Source organism: Vicugna pacos, chromosome 12 (genome assembly GCF_048564905.1).
Source record: "Vicugna pacos chromosome 12, VicPac4, whole genome shotgun sequence".
NCBI lineage: Eukaryota > Metazoa > Chordata > Mammalia > Artiodactyla > Camelidae > Vicugna > Vicugna pacos.
Window position 1 is genome coordinate 1,708,591 of NC_132998.1, and position 14,095 is coordinate 1,722,685.

At 45.0% G+C, this 14,095-nt stretch overlaps 2 long non-coding RNA genes across 3 annotated transcripts in view; one reads left to right on the forward strand and one right to left on the reverse strand.

Annotated features, from left to right (window-relative positions):
* Positions 1–5,194, forward strand: part of LOC140700346 (uncharacterized) — a 33,545-nt gene extending 28,351 nt beyond the window's left edge. The window contains exons 1-3 of one of the 2 annotated variants that reach the window (XR_012078759.1): positions 3,162–3,237; positions 3,324–3,514; positions 4,744–5,194. This is a non-coding gene — a long non-coding RNA (uncharacterized lncRNA). Of the gene's footprint in view, positions 1–3,161; positions 3,238–3,323; positions 3,515–4,743 lie in introns of those variants that run through there. The other variant, XR_012078758.1, reaches the window with a different exon arrangement.
* The window catches only part of LOC140700345 (uncharacterized), a 195,055-nt gene that overhangs the window by 6,752 nt on the left and 174,208 nt on the right, over positions 1–14,095 (reverse strand). The gene's annotated exons all lie outside the window — the stretch shown is intronic.

The following is a 14,095-nucleotide window of genomic DNA, read 5'->3' on the forward strand; positions in this document are numbered from 1 at the left end:
TATTTTCTTGTTGATGTAATTTTAAGCCCACGTAATGAAAGACATTTATTTTTATTTTCTCAATATATTTTTCCTCTCTCAGTTTACCATTAAGTGCATCACAAATCAGTTTTGAACCCCATGGTAAATGTGTTTTTCAGCGCCTCCCCAAGAGGCCCATGTAAACATAGATTGCATGTCTAGGACAATGTCAGGTTTGTCACTTACCAGGGATTGAGTCTCAAACTGCACCTCTCTTTAGGAATAAGATTATTTTTGAACTTCCTACTAAATGCATTTGTCTGCCTTCATTGAGGTAAACTCTAAGAGCTGCGCCTTTGTGTCTTACGGATGCACAGAGGGTAATTAGTATGACAGAAGGAGAGACTTCAAAATGTGGCTTTATGCTGGCACCACCAGATCTGAGTGGTACGTTGCTGTGAGGATTCTAGTTTTGCTCTGCCAGTAACAAGCAGCTGGACTTAGGATCAGCAATCAGCACCTCTAAATCTTAGTTTTTTTCATTTACGAAGGAGAAAAGTGTCTTCCTTCTATTTAGGATGCTCTCTTAGAACCTTTTTACAAAAATCTATCCAACCACCAGCCGTCACTGGATCCAAGAGATTAAAAAAAAAGAAAAAAAAAAAAAAGAAAAAGCGGCACTGAGTAGTGCTGCCCCCTAGAGGTCTCGTCTGGAGCAAGGATTGGAAACCTTTTCCTAAGGGGCCAGAGTAAATGCTTTAGATTCTGCGGGCCAAGAGGCAAAATTGGGTAGTACATAGGTATTTATGTAACCACTTAAAATATAACCGTTAAAGAATGTAAAAACCATTCTTGAGGGGGACAAACACAGCTAGGGGGCTGGATCTGGCCTTGCAGTGGTTGCCCACCCCTGGCCTGGAGGAAGAACAGAAACAGGTGGTCACGGTCTAGTGTGCAAGCGGTGACGATGGAAGTGTGAGGTAAAGGAACCCATTTGGGCTACTCTCTTCCTCAGACTGAGCACACATGCTGGTTACGGTAGCCCTTCCAGCTTGTGGGGGAGCCCTCTGCCTCGCGGGGGACAGGGAGGCCCTCACTGGGCTGTCTTGTCGTTTCACCGCTTTCTCCTCCGTTCTCCCACCTGCCTTTTGCTTTGAGAGCTCTGTTTCTGGGGACCAGGTGAGGAGGCCTGGGGGAGGGAGGAAGGGGCGGAAGAGGCAGCCAGCATGTTCATTTCCCCTGCACCCACACGGTTACTGAGCGGACCCAGATCCCTCCGACTCTTTGGTGCTGCTTCATATGCATTATTTACCTCATCTTTTTGTCACCAGCCAACCATTTAACTAGTTTACAGTCGGTTCCAAGGAAATTTATGTAGGTTAGGAATCAGGAGCCTAAACCGAAGCCCCGAAGACATCTTATCTGTTACCACCTCGACAGATAATGTGTTTTAATAAATTCACTCTGTCTGTCGGGACCCGAGCTGCGCGGCCTATTATCTCAGAGGCCTGTGAACTGCCGTAAGTGTGAAGTGTGGGCGATCAGAAAGCCTCAGATTGTTCTGGAGTTTTTCGCCAACCAGAGTCCGTCATTTGGGGAATTCATTTAAATAGATCGAAGGAAAATATTAAGAGCCTAAAAAATGCATTTAACTCTGCTGCATTTTCCTGTGCTAGGGTGAATTTCATTTCCCCTGGGAAGTGTTACCCTCTGAAGTTGCGGATGACTCAGGCTTTTCCTTTGGGAATTATTAACACATACCATTCATAACAAGCAGTCAGCTCCCCGTGGCAGTCTCTGACTTTCCTCACATTTAAATGGAGTTAACATTGAATAAACAATCTGTTGTCATTATTATTGCTAATATGAATTGAATGCCAGCAACGCATGGCAAAAGCCTTGGAGAAGGCTTTTTCCCCTAATTACATTCTGACCCGGGCTGTGCACGTTATCAGCAGTGATGGGCTTGTCGCTTTAACGTCTAGTCAGACCAGCTCTGTTCAGGGAGATGAAAGCGGAACGGCTAGGCTGGTGACCTGTGGCTTGAGCCCACATGATGAGTGTTGTGGGATATCCTCACCCGTGTGTGGTGAGCTCATCTCTCAAACTGGCGGGGCACTGCTGTGAGGGAGCCTTTTTACGACTAGGTGAGCTGTCATATTGAGAGAGAGAGAGAGAGAGGGAGGCAGGCTGGCTTAATAAAGGTTGACCCACTATCAAAACCATAGTCACAGCAAGTCTGTGTGTGTGTGCGCGTTGTAGAGGGCACACGTCTGCCACGTAGCCTTAAACCTGGCCCGTCTCCCGTGGACTCGTGTCTGGGTCGTGGAGGACAGAGAAGCCGCTGGCTAACCTGCCTGGGTGTGGGAGGCAGCATGGTGTTAATTGGATTTGGGGCAGCCACCCCTCACCTTCTACTCCATCCCCAACAGCCGCGCCCTCCCTTTTGGCCAACGCAACCTTGTTTTTCTTGAGGGGGTGAGCTAGGGGCTAAAATCATGATTGGTAGACAGGAATGGCAACCTCATTCCTTTCGACAGAGTTTCCCTTTCCAGAGCTCTCCGGAGTCAGGGTGGCCGTGTCTGTGAGGAGTTCTGCCCGAGGCCGCGGAGGGGGGTCTGCAGGTGGGCTTCCGCGAAGATGCGCCCACCTCTCCGCCCAGCTGATGTGTGAAGATACGCTGCTTGTGGCAGTTATCTTTTGAGAAAGGGGTGGCAGGACTAAGAACGCAGGGCTGACGGACGAGAATGACGAAGTCAAGCTGGGAAGAGGCGGGAGGTTTGAGGGCGCCGTGGCGCCGCCGCCCCAGGGGGAGCTCCGCGCAGCCAGACCCCTGGTCACTGAGGCGAGGAGATGCTCTTACTGCTTCCGCCACCGTGAATCGCGCTTTCTCTTTCGGTTGCTTGAAGCCAAACGAGTCCAGCATCGAAGCCGAGAGAGACGCTCCCCCCGACTTCATCCCAGAGCTCGGGGGCGTCTCAGTGCTTCAAGGGCGCCAGCTGAAGAGGCAGCAGGTGCAGCACGGGCGGCCGTGCCGGCTCGGGGCGTGTGCGGCCCCCAGTGGCGGCGGCGGCTAGTGACCCCGGCAGACGCCCCGACTGCGGGCGGGGGCGGCGAAGCCCCGCAGACGCAGCGGTAGCGCCATCACACCGGATGCCTCATGTTGGGGGAACAGAGCAGAAAAGAGAGAGAGAAAAAAAAAAAAAGGCTCTGGTCCACAGCAGCTGACTGGATAGCCGACTTCACTCGTCCGTGAGGACATACACGCCATCTCTGGTATCGCAGGGAGGTTAACTTGCTGCAACACACACCCCCAAAATGTGTAATGGCGCCAACGCAGTGAGAATTTATATTTTGCTCAGGTACCGTCAGTGGTCAGTGGATGGTTGTCCACGAGGTGATCGGGGGCCCAGGAGACTGCCACCCGAAGATTCTGCAGTCGCCTTGGACTGAGTTGTCATTTGCATCGAGCTGGTGGAGGAGGGGAAAACAGAGCATAGAGGAGAGATGCCTGTCTTCTTATGAGCCTCATCACCCCTGCCCCCACTTCACGGTGAGTGTAAGTCCCGCGTCTCCACCTAACTGCCAAGGGGGTGGGCCCTGGGTTTCCCTGGCTGCGCAGCTGCTTCCCAGTTGCAGCTTCCTGTCATGAAACAGCAGAGTGGATTCCTATGGGCGGTCGCTGCCACATCCAGTTCTTTCTGGAGACACTTGTTAAGGGGTGGAATCGGGGTGGGGCAGATCCTTCGCAGGGGCCTTGGCGTCCTGAAGGGGCGGGGAGGGGGGTAAGTGAGTGACACATGGGTAACAAGGCCAGTGATTTGCCCGTTTGTCTTCTAAATGCAGAAGTGGCATTTCCCCCTCTTCCTTGGAATTACCTGCTTGACTACATAAAATTACCAAATAATTTAAGATACCCCTTTCTTTTGCCTAATTATTTAGGTCTGGTATGGCCATCCAGAATTTCATTTAAGATGTAACTTAAACCGTATAACAACAGTCTAAACTGTTAATATTTGCACCTGCCAAGTCCTTTCATTTAGGAACAAAGCCCTTAAAAGCATGTGGTAGCTCTTTTTTTCTTTTTAAAGGATTTTGATGACTGCCTGGCTTATGACTACCAAGAAATGGAATTTCAAAATGAGCATCAGACTTATTTTTCAAGTGCCTTGGCATAAATGCATTTCTACCCATGTAATAAAGTAATTTTCTCTTGTGTGACAAATATAGCACTAAGGAAGAATGAGGCTTGTCTGGCAAAATGGCTTTTATTAATCTCCTAATGTTTTTATTTGTTGTAGAATTATGATTAGTTTCAAGAGAGTAGCAAACAGGTTATGATCAGAGTTGAATATTATTGCTATCCAGATCCCTTTGGTTAATACAGGCTGTTTATTTCAAAAACAAAATGCTCCCATTAAGAAAAATCAGCGATAATGGCCTGACTTTATTATCAAGAAATTATACCTGTTATGTAAACCTTGCTAATTATAAGTGCTTGAATTCATTTGGGTGATATAGCAGATGAAAAAGGCCGTTTATTAGGAGAAGTACTTGGCGTTTGTACCAGCATAATAAAACTGAAATAATAAAAAACAATCTAAAGAAAGAAGAAATGTTAATGAGGAATGGAATTTGCCGAGGAATGAATTACACCAGGAGACAACATGGAGTGTGGGATTAACACCGGGTGCTTCATCTTGGAAACGGATTCCCCTCTGCCTCCTTGAGCAGCCGGTCCTCCTTTCCCCTCTTCTCAGTTTCCTCCTTAATTTTTCCCAGGTGACCTGATGCCTGCACCGGCGCCAGCTTCCACTGCCCTCTTGCTCAGGGTCCAGCGTGCCTTCTGACCATCACCGCCTGGATGTTCTGTAGGAACCTGAGCTTGACACGTCCACGTGGAATTGATCTCTTGTCCTCTTTTTGAATTGTCTGTCCTAACCTGACTATCACAGTGTCACCCTTGACCCTCCCTCCCTCCCCCCGCATATCCAATAAGTCACATCGTCCTGTTTCCAGCTGGACATTTCTCTCTCAAATCCAGCTTCTACACTCACTGCCACTGCCTTAGCCTGGGCCGTCACCATTTCTCGTTTTAATGACTATAATCTTATCTACAGAACCAGATTTAGGATGTAATCATTAAAATAATTTTATCTATATCTTCTATAGTCCTTTTATGTTTAAGTTGTTCCTTCAACTCTTTGTTTTGAAATTATTTCAAACCTACAGAAAAACTGAAATAAAAGAACAATGAATAGATGCGTAAGCTTCAACTTGTATCTCAGCAACTGTCGATACCTTGCCCCCTCACTCTCTGCTCCTTTCTCCCCCTCATGGTCTGTTCCCCACACCTCTGCACAGGCAGAGCCAGCCCTGCTCAGGCTCCCTAGGGCTCTGTGGCTTGGGATGGGCAGGGACACTGGCATTGCCGTCTGTTTCTGCTGGTCCGACTTGGATGGGACAGGGTGTTTCGGGCAGCAGTGGAGGGAGGCAGCAGAAGAGAAGGGGTCACTTCAATGCAGGATGTTGTGAGCCTTGGTGAACCAGCAGCACCTGCCCGGGTGCCCGGGTGCCCGCACCGGGGAGGAGACCATTCTCCCCAGGTGCAGCCTGGCCACCGGAGGGCTCAGGGCGGTGCCGGAGTGTCAGGTGAGATGGGGGCCCTCAGAGATGGGGTCCTTCAGAGTATCTTCGCAGAGGATCCTGGCAGCTGTGGCAGGGTCCAGACACCTCCCTCAGATGGCTCTTTGACAGTGGACATTTGGAGCAGAGGGGTGTGAGCAGACGTGTTTCTGAGCATAGAAACTTTGGAGAGTCTTAGCATGGGTGAGACTTTGGGGAGATGGAGGCAGCTGCATGAAAATGGCGGCTAGGAACCAGCAAGATGGGGGCATTGTTGTCACTGTGACCTCACAGGCTGGTGACGCTGGGGACAACTGGGTTACTCAAGGACAGAAATAAAGATATTAAAAGAAATAAAGCTGCAAGGGGAACATTTCCTTTCCCCTACAGTTCACCATGCCCTAATTATTCAGAAGTAACTCCTAGGGCAGACGCCATTCCACTCTTTCCTTTTGCTCGTATCCATGCGGTATAAACACATGTGACAATCTGCCTGCTTGGCCAGGTGATGCTCAAAGCCATTGAGGACTATTAGCTCTGATTTTATTTTAATAGAAGTAAAGTATTTTTGTCTGAATGAACTATATTGCTTTGCCTTTCAAGTCATTAAAGAAAAAACTCCTAAATCCTTTCTGCCTCAAAAATATTGCTGAGTTTATTTATTTTAAAATAAATCTGCTTTCTACCAAAGGCAATTAGGTACAAGCTGCAGACTGCATTTTCCAAAGATGGCAGTGACGATGGCTCCCACCCCAGGTGCTCTTACGGTGTGACTACCATCTAACGGTAAGCTCTGTGTCCCCTCTTCTTGCACCTCGGTCAACCTTTGTGACTGCCTTGACTAGTAGAGTGTGGTGGAAGTGATGCTCTGTGGCTTCCGAAGCTAGATCATTAAAAAGCCATGCATTTGTGCTTTACTCTGCTGAGACATTTGCTCTTGGTGTCAGAGCAGGCAGAGAGCTAGACGTGAGCAGAGAAAGGGGGACACAGACCAAATGGCAGGAACTGGGCAGCAAGGAGGGGCACAGGCCAAATGCAGGAAACCACACATCATGTAAGCACCGGGGGTCCCTGGGCAGAGAAAGAAAAGCAGGAACCTTTGGGCTGATAAGGGATCATGCTTTTTGAGGGGACAAGTGGCCTGGAGCAGAACAAAGAAAGGTGAGAAAAAGCAGGAATTTCCAGTGTCCAAATGTAACCTTTTGCTCATTATGCCCTCATTTCAATAAAATTAGCCTTGCAGATCAGAAGTACCCATCACGCACTGATGCCATGACACTTCTGATCCAGACTGAATAAGGACAAAAATCCCTCCCCTCTTTGGGAAGGTGGGGTTGGGATGACAATCAGGGACTATGACCCCAAGCCCTTCCCTCCCCAGTGAATATTCCGCCCATTCATTTTTACACCCTATGTAGCTAACTTGCCAAAGAAACTCAGGGCAGCTGCTCACCTGAGCCTGCCCGCTCTCCCCTGAGAGTGTACTATCCATCCTTTAATAAAGCCTCACTTTACTTTTTTTAACCACTACGTCGTGTCTCTGAAATCTTTCTGGGACGGGACAAGAACCTGGAACACCGGTTGCATCTATCGGCAACATTGGCACCCAGCTGCCATGTTGTGAGGAAGCCCAGTTAGCCGGCATGGAGAGACCGAGCAAAGAGCCCTGTAAAGGTGTTTCAGCCACCAGCTCGGCTGAGATCCCAGCTGACCACTTAGCATCAGTCACCAGTCATATGACGAGAAATCCTGCCAGATGAGTCCATTCTGCTGTTGAGTCAACCTTCAGCCTTTGAGGCTTCCTTGTTGAATACTCAGCTATCAGAGAGCAAAGGAAAGCCCTCCCTGCTGTGCTCTGTTCAAACTCCTGACCCGCAGAATCTGTGAGGCCAATAAAATGGCTGCTTTATGCTGCTGCGTTTGGGGTGTTGGCTTTGCAGCCTTAGTAGCTGGACTAGGACACACACACTTTGGGTCTGTTGATAACTCTGTGAATTTTGATCATCTTAACATCCTTTATAAGGAAGTCAAGTTGAAGGCATTTTCTTTATCCCATATCGTTGTGGTCTTAATTTGAGAACTGTCTCTGTGAAATTCTGTAGTTCAAACGTGCCTAGATCATCAGGAGAACCTCTTTGTGGGCTAATTTCCCCAGGAGTCATAGGGATCATGCGACAGTGACAAACCCTATGGTAGATGACATGATGTTATAATGTAATGACTTAAAAACCCCCAAAGCTCTGTTATGGTTTGTAGCTTACCTTCCCTAAAGTTATTTCTTTTATTTCCTGACTGTGTGAAGTAGTGCACATGAAAACGAAGACCCTTAGTAAGCAGGGGTACATACAGGTATTATTTGGTTATTATGATTTAAAAAACCATACGTCCTTGTAATCACTATTTTGAAATTTTCCTTTTTGATAGTAATGATGTAGGAGAACAGACATGGGGCGTGAGGAGGGCCGAGTCCCAGGTCTCGGTTGAGCCCCTGGGACGTGCCCCGCCAAGCGTGGGTCCTTGGCTTCGTACAGGAAAGGATTCCAGTGCAAGCCACAGTTGAGTGAAGGTAGATTTAATCAGAGAGATACACTGAAAGGCCATGAGGTGTGGGGGTTGGGTGCTCAGATTAAAAGTAGGTACACACTCCATGGACAGAATGCAGGCCATCTCTGAAGAGGGAGAGAGAGGGGCAGCCACGAGGCGCTGTGTTGCTGGTTTTTGTGGGCTTGGTGGCTTCACATGCTAATAAGTGGAAGGACCAGTCTAAGTAGCCTGGGGAAGGGGCTGGGATTCCCAGGGAGTTGTCCATTTCCCACTCTTTGACCTTTTGTGGCCAGCCTTGGGACCGCTGTGGTGCCTGCGGGCATGTTATTCACCATGTTAATGTATTACAATGGACGTATAATGAAGCTCCAGATCTGCTAGAAGTTAAATCTCTCCTCATCCTGAGCCTCAAGGCCTCCTGGGGGTTGAATCTTTCACCATTTTGATGTTAATTGCTGTGGCCTTCCTTGAATGGCTGTGCCCTGCCCTCTTCCTGTCTCAGTAAGACTGGTAACTCATGATTTTTAAAAGAAATCTGTGTTTTTAGATGGTATCTGACAACATCCATCACTCAGTCCTATCAATTTCACTTTCTGTCTCTTGAACCTGCCCAGTTCTCTCCATCTCTACTTCCACAATTTCTTGCTTACACTGCTTCTAACTTCTCTTTTTACCAGAATATCTGGAGTTAGCCAAATTAGAGGTTAAAGAATAGTTATCTACAAGAATGCCCTCATTTCAGACACCAGCTGCAAATTCAGAGGTCCCCAGTGGCCACCTCTAACCAAACTTTGGAGTTTGTCTTGAGGCTTCATTATGTAGGCATGGTTGAGGGAATCACTGACACCAGTCTCCAGTCCCCTCCCCCGTCTTGGAGGTCAGGCTAATAAAATGTATTTTAAAACCTCAGCCTCTAATCACACAGCTGGTCTTTCTGGTGCCCAGGCCCCATTCTGAGTCATCTCGGAGGTCTACCAGGAGTCACTTTGTTAGCACAAACAATCACTTGAGGTCTGATGCACCCCTTATGAATAACAAAGACACTCCTACCATCAGGAAATTCCAAGGGTTTAGGAGACTATCTCCTAGGAACTGGAGACAAAGGCCAGATAAAGTCTGTATTACATGCCACCTACCTTGGCCTCCCTCTAATCTATTACGTGTTTACCTGACCTCCTGAAAGGGGAACAGACAAAACTGATCACTAGGAACTGCAATCTTAAGACCCCAAGAATATCGTGTTATTGACTGAACTTAACACTTTTTAAAAGAGTATTCTTCCTTGCAGAAGCATGGCTGCCTTTGCAGAACTCTGGATCCACAAAAATTTTATGGTAGCAGTGGGCCAGCAATAGCTGACAAGATTTTGTGAACAAAAAATACTGCAAACCATATCAGTAAACAAAGAATGCTGAAGCCATCAAGTCATCAGCTGCCGCCATCCCCCAGTGAAGACAAGCCTGCAGCCTGGCCTCTGCAGCCACTCACAATGGTGCACCTGAGGGGACTCAATAAGAAAGGACAGGATATTGGCCCTAGGTAGCTAGGTGCTTGTGAAAGGAATGAATTCAGTGAGCCCAAATGTTTGCTTCCTCCCATACATAGAAAAGCATTAAATTCTTTAATTTGAGATGCCTGGTTTTCTCCAGTTAACAAGTAATCCTTTAATGTTCCAACTACCAGGTCTTTGTTGTGAAGCACCTGTATATCCTAGCTCCTCCCTACCTCTTCGGAGCAGTCCCTCAGACCCATCTGAGGGGCTGTCATCCCGGCTTGAGTCCTCCCGCCAAATAAAACAACTCTCAACTTTTAGGCTGCGCGTTTATCTCAGTCGACAGTTTGCAGGCTCTGTTTTCAATAAGACTGTTATATTACAGTGAGAAGCAATGGAAATGGCGATTGGTTAGACCCAGTTGACATTCTGCTAGGATAAGGGTGCCAGACTGAACCCCGGCTCCCTTGGACTATACAGGCCCTTGGGGTTCCTGAACGGTTTGCCTGGGATGGAGGGAAGTCTGAGGATCTCTGCTCTGGGTGCCTCAGAAATTTTTGTAAGAGGGCTTGTTCTGGGGTCGGAGTCGACCTGAGAATGCAGCTCCTCTGAATAGGAAAGTGGTTGTGTACTTTTTGGTTGACAAAGAGGTAGAAATACGCAGTGGGTGTATATTCCTACTTGGTTCTTTGAGTTCATGTTTTTGGTTAGGAAAAATTCCTGCTGGGCTCTTTAAGGTGGGTAGTATTCTTGATTTTTAAAGCTGTTGCAAGTTTTGCATTTTTGTTTAATGCTTTCCTGGGTAGTTCAGTAGGAAGAGGGGGCAATGTACTTGCCACTATCATAACCTGAAGTCTTCTAGGTCCTATTAATGATTTATTCATTTAGCATGTGCTTTTTTGGCCTATATTAGGTTCTGAAGATACAAAGATCAATAAGATGAAGTTTTTGCCCTTGAGAAATAGGATTTATTATAAAGAGGGTGGTGGACCCTTCTTTCCTTCCAGGTCATGGAAATTCAACTACAGCCCTTGGAGCAAAGGGAGGATAAGAGTGTACTTGAAATTTATTTCTTGATTTTGTGAGAGAAGTTGGGGTGTATCTTTGGATATTGTGTGTAATTCTAGAATTTTAGCTTGAGAAGGGTATAGAGAACACCCGGTTAAAATCTTCCTTTTTTTTCCTATTATAAAACTTGTAGTAAAATATATATGACATGAAATTAATACTAACTGTTTTTATGTGTACGGTTCAGTGGTATTAAACACATTCGTGATGTGCAGCCATCACCACTGTCCATCTCTAGAATTCTTTTCTTCTTGTAAAATGGAAGCTCTATACCTATTAAACAGCTCCCCTTTCTCCACCCACCCCCCTCATCCCCCAACATCCCCAGCTCCTAGCAACCAACATCCTGCTTTCTGTTTCCATTTTATTTCATTGAGTTATAGTCAGTTTACAATGTTGTGTCAATTTCTGGTGTAGAGCACAATTTTTCAGTCATACATGAACATACATATATTCATTCTCACATTCTTACCTTTCTGTTTCTATGATTTTGACTACAGTAAGCACCTCATGTAAGTGGAATCATACACTACTTGTCTTTTTGTGATTGGCTTATTTTATTTAGCATAATGTCCTCAAAGTTCATGTATGTTGTAGCATTTCTTCCTTTTTAAGGCTGAATAATGTTTCATCACGTATATGTGTGTGTGTGTGTGTCACATTTTGCTTATTTATTCATCCTTTGGTGGACATATGGGTTACTTCCTTGTTTTAGCTATTATGAATAATGCTGCTGTGACCATGGGTGTGCAAATCTCTCTTCAAGATCCTGCTTTCATTTCTTTTGGATGTATACCCAGAAGTGGAATGGCTGGATCATTGTAATAGTTCAATTTTTAATTTATTACAGAACTGCCACACTGTTGTCCACAGCCACTGTTCCACTTTACACTCCCAGCAACAGTGCACAAGGGTTCCAATCTCCCCACAGCCTTGCCAATGCTTGTTTTCTGTTTTGTTGATAGCAGCCATCCTAATGGCTGTGAGGTGGTAACTCACTATAGATTTGATTTGCATTTCCCTAACGATTAGTGATGTTGAGCATCTTCTCATGTGCTTATTGGCCATTTGTGTATCTTCTTTAGAGAAATGTCTGTTTAAGTGCTTTGCCCATTTTTAAATCCAGTTGTTTGTTTTTGTTGTTGAGTTTTAGGAGTTTTCTATATATTCTGCATACCATTCAGATATATGATTTATTGCCTTTTTACTCTGTGGATATTGTATTTTGATGCACAAAATTTAAAAATTTTTACGAAGTCCAATTTGTTTACTTTTTTTTGTTGCTTATGCTTTTGATGTCAGTCAGATCTAAGAAATCACTGCCAAATACAATGTTGTGAAGTTTTACCCTGTGCTTCCTTTTAAGAGTTTGAAGTCTTACATTATGGTCATGGATCCATTTTGAGTTAATTTTGGTACACGGTGTTTGATAATGTTCCAGCTTCATTCTTTACTGTGTGGATATCCATTTTTCCCCAGCACCATTTGTTGAAGAGGCTTTCCTTCCCCATTGAATGGTCTTGACACCCTTGTCAAAAATCATTTGACCATAAATGTGAGGGTTTATTTCTGTGCTTTCTATTCTATTCCATTGGTCTATATGTCTGTCTTTTATGCCACCACCACACTGTTTTGATTATTATAGTTTTGTGGTAAGTTTTGAAGTCAGGAAGTGAGAGTCGTTCACCTTTGCTCTTGTTTTTAAAGATCGTTTTGGTTATTTGGGGTCCCTTGAGATTCCATATACATTTTAAGATGGGTTTTTCTATTTCTGCAAAATATATTTTTGGGGTTTGATAGGGATTGCATTGACTCTGTGAATTGCTTTGTGTAATATTGACATTGTAACAATATTAAGTCTTCCAATCTGTGAAGTTTTCACATCCATAGGATGTGTTTCTATTTATTTGTGTCTTCTTTAATTTCTTTCAGCAATGTTTTATAGTTTTAACTGTACAAATCTTTCCCCTACTTGGTTAAATTAATTCCTAAGTATTTTGTTTTTTGATGCTGTCATAAGTGGAATTGTTTTTTTAGTTTCCCCTTCAGACTGATCATTGTTAGAAATGCAACCGATTTTTTTGTGTTGACTTTATATCCTGCTGCTTTGCTGAATTTATTTTGTTTATTAGTTCTGTTTTTTTTTTCCCCTTCTTTTTTTAAAAGTCCTTTCTAAGGTGAGAAAACAGAATCTCAGAATGAAGTGACTGGCCACCAAAGTCACATGCTCTCTGATGTCCAGTTCAGTCCTCCATCCTCTGCATTGGCAAAGACCTACTGAATGCTCTCTGTAGATGTGAATGTGAGTGTGGTGTGTGCAATCCATATAAACAGAAGAATCCAGGAATATTATATTCCATCAACAATAAAGATTCATGTAAAAATGACAATTTGATCTTGACATAAAATGCTTCCACAATTGTCTTTGCTTTTTCTTCTTTCCTTATCCTTTCAGGTCTTCTGATTGCATTATGATGTGAATCTTTACATTCTATCAATTCTCCTTGCTTCTAAGATAGCATTTCTATTTTTAAAAAAGGGGTTCACTGAGGGCAGCTGTAGCAGCAGTGGAGGGGCTGGGCATATTAGCCAGTACTCTATTGGTGGCAAGTGAAAGAAACTGAACTTGAACTCGGGAAAGCAGAAAAGGGCAGGGTCAGAGTTGGCAGTGGGGAGAACTGGAATCAGGGACCTGAGCTCTGTGATGGCTCCTACTCTTCATTGCTTGTCTTGGCTTCTTTGAGCATCAGCCTATTTGCTCCGACTGGCTTCTTATGTGGCTGGGGTCATTGCTGCTGCAGCACCAGCCTCACATATTTACAGTTCCAGGACCAGAGAGGAAAGATTCTCTTTCCTCAGCTCAAGCTTGGAAAAAACAGCCCAGCCTAGAATTCTGATTGGCTTGACTTGGGTCACACGTCTATTCCTGGACCAATGCCAGTAACAGGACTGAGACTATGATGGGTCCATTTTGGATCAGGTGCCTCCTCTTAGCACTTGATGGAAACACTCATTAGAACCACATGGTTTGAAAAAGCATCTACCTGCAGATGCTGTTCTGGGTGATGTTTTAATAAAATGTTTTGAAGTTCTCTTTTTCTCTGTTTCCTTATATTTATGTGTTTACAAAATGACAGCATGGAGAGAGAGGCCTCTGTTGGGCCCTAATCTCTCCCTGTCTCATGGCTGCACCTGAACATTCTTCTCCTTCTTCTTCTTTTTTAATCTTTTTTTTTATATAGTGGCTAACATTTATAAACCTTCAAACTCCAAAATTTATTCCTTCCCATCCCCTTTCCCTGGCAACCATAAGATGGTTTACTATGTCTGCGAGTCTGTTTCTGTTTTGCAGATGAGCTCATAGTGGAATTAAAAAAAAAAAAGAACACAAATACAAAAGAGAAA